Here is a 2503-nt window from a genome sequence, read left to right as displayed (position 1 = left end):
CGGCTCCCTTCGCCATGTGCCTGGGCATCAGCGGGACTGTCTCAGGAGAGCAATTCTGCCCCCTCACCTGCCGTCCCTGAGAAAAGACTCCTTTGAGCCCTGGGGCCCGGCCAGGGACTCCAATTTCCATAACCATGGTGCATTGCCTGCAGCGGAGCGAGTCACTGGTCAAGGTGCTGATTTTGCTTCCAGTGTCCCTGGTTCCAATGATCACACTCGAGATTTAAATTAGTTCAATTAAATTTTCTCTAAAAGCGAGAGGCTTAGTGGGCAGTCAGTGTAGTCACTCTGCCTGTAGCATATCATGCATTTTCCCTGGCAGTGACTCTGCAGCAGTTTTTGGGTTTGTTTCAGATTTTATAAAATTTTTGTTTCCTCTATTTTCTTCCTTTTTTTTTTTCCCAAAGTTGAAGGGTTTCTTGGAGAGTGATATTTGTGAGTTTTTACCCAGTTTTGTGAGGTTGTTATCTCTTGTTGTGAAAAGAAAGCAGAATTCTGGTTGGACTTTTGCTATTTCTGTTCTGGGAGTCAGTGGCTGTGATACAATCCTTATTGATGATAGCAGGAGAAGATCTCTCTCTTCTACAGCGATGCTGCAATTTTTTGTTGGTCCCTTTCTCCTCCCCTCTCTCCTTTCCAGCCAGGCAGGCAGGCTTGGTGGCCTGTAGAGGTGGGTCAAGCCAGGGTTTCTTTTGGCAGACACCTGGTTGAGAACTGGTGCTGTATGGTATCTCTCCTTAGTCATTTCTTGTCTAAACTGACCAGCCCTAATGTCTGTAGTCTCGTCTCATACTTTGGAAGCCTGCTATTTACCCCTTTTCATTGCAAAAACAGACTATTCCTATTCTTTCTTTCCTATCTGCTAACCAGTTACTGATCCATGAGCGGGCTAGAGCTGTCTGGAGTAGCTCGTGACTGTGAGTGGCAACCTCAGGGCAGCCTGTTAAGAAGCAGGGCACAACCCCCAAATCAGTTGTGTGCTCTAGACTTAGAGTTCAACAAGTGTCAGATTCAGGATGAAGTGCCTTTTATGACTTTTTAAACCAAACTTGCTATTTTTGCATAATTTAAGCATTCTATGCAGAGGACTAGAAATGTTTTCATTAACCTGTATATTAGATCATTTTCACATTGGCTGGAATCAAAATGTTAAATCTGTTCTTATCACTTTAATAACAGATACTTCCTCTATCTCAGGACTAGCTATTACACTGATTTTTGGAATAGGGAGATGGAATAGCAGCTTCCTCCACCCAGTGCACACATCGCCCTGTTATTGTGGCACTGAACCTCTAGGAACGGTGAACCTCCCTATGGGGAGAATATCATGGCTGAAGAGCAGCGAAGAAAAGTGATGGTGTCTGTGTTCCCGTTTGGTTTGTACTGAGTATGGTTTTGAGTCATTTGTAAATTTTTGGTCAGTTATTAGTTACATCTTATTATTAGGCCTCTGAGTTGAAAGGCTGCTCTTGCAGATTTTACTTTCTCATTGTTTGTGGGTCAGTTAAACAGCTGCTTTCTTAGTCTATTCTGGGTCGGTTCTTAAACTGCTCTCCTTAGTATACCTTCCAGCATTAATTGCATGGTTTGGCTCGTTCTTTCCCTCGTCTCCCCACGGAAGAGAAATTTTCAATCCCTTTCCCGTTGGGAAAACGCCACCGTTATAATTTAAAGAACAGTCTCTGTAAATGTTGTGCCCCGACGAGGAGGAAAGTCGAGGCCCTTTGAGTCACATTCCTAGAGTTTAAGGCCGGAAGGAACCAGCCGATCACCTCAGAGGGACTGGGGTGCACCAATGCCCGAGGCCTTACCATGGCAAGGAATTGATTTGATGCCATTGACCATACGTTTGAGGTAGTTCTGTGGGAAAGGAGCAGAAAAGAGCATTGGGGCTTAGCACTTGCATAGGCTTTCTTTGCCCTGGTTTGCTGTAAGAGTTAACAGTGAGAGACTGCTAGTCACAGGTCAGTGGGTGGGTTTGTGCAAACTAGGAGTGTACAGGGAACTGTCTTTGAACAGAAGGAACGAGAGGAACCAGCGAGAGGTTGAAAGACTTCTCTGTCTTTGAACAGAATTCTGTGTTAATGGTTCTTGCTTTGAATTCCTCTATTGGAGTCATTTCAGGGAAGTGATCCTCACTTAGTTACCTAGTTCTCAAAGTCATGTGAATGGTGTTTGGTGCATGTCTGGGAGCTCGTCATGGCGAGGTAGAAAGTGGTGGGGGCAGAGGGGCTGTGTAACATCCAAGGGTGTCAGCATTGCTTTTTGCCTTTTTAGAACTTAGATCAAAGGCTATATTCCCACTGGCTTAGTAGGTAATAATTGGCTTTGGTGTATTATATCTTGTCAATAAATCAATTCCCAAATATGTTTGTTGACTCTAGAACTTTGCTAGAATAAGAGGGTGAAGTGAAATGAATGGGGGAGCCACAGTTATCAATCCTGTGTAGTGAAGACAGGAGATAAGTCAAAATAAGGTATATCAAGTTTAGCTACACTATTC

General features: G+C 44.1%; 1 non-coding gene across 1 annotated transcript; it reads left to right on the top strand.

Annotated features, from left to right (window-relative positions):
- Positions 1-1119: 1119 nt before the first annotated feature.
- Positions 1120-1312, top strand: LOC127053000 (U2 spliceosomal RNA). The gene has a single exon (XR_007774926.1). It is a non-coding gene; the product is annotated as a U2 spliceosomal RNA (small nuclear RNA).
- The last annotated feature ends 1191 nt before the right edge of the window (positions 1313-2503 follow it).

This window comes from Gopherus flavomarginatus, chromosome 5 (genome assembly GCF_025201925.1).
Source record: "Gopherus flavomarginatus isolate rGopFla2 chromosome 5, rGopFla2.mat.asm, whole genome shotgun sequence".
NCBI lineage: Eukaryota > Metazoa > Chordata > Testudines > Testudinidae > Gopherus > Gopherus flavomarginatus.
The sequence above is the reverse complement of the archived record's forward strand: the minus strand, read 5'-3'. Positions and strand labels throughout refer to the sequence as shown.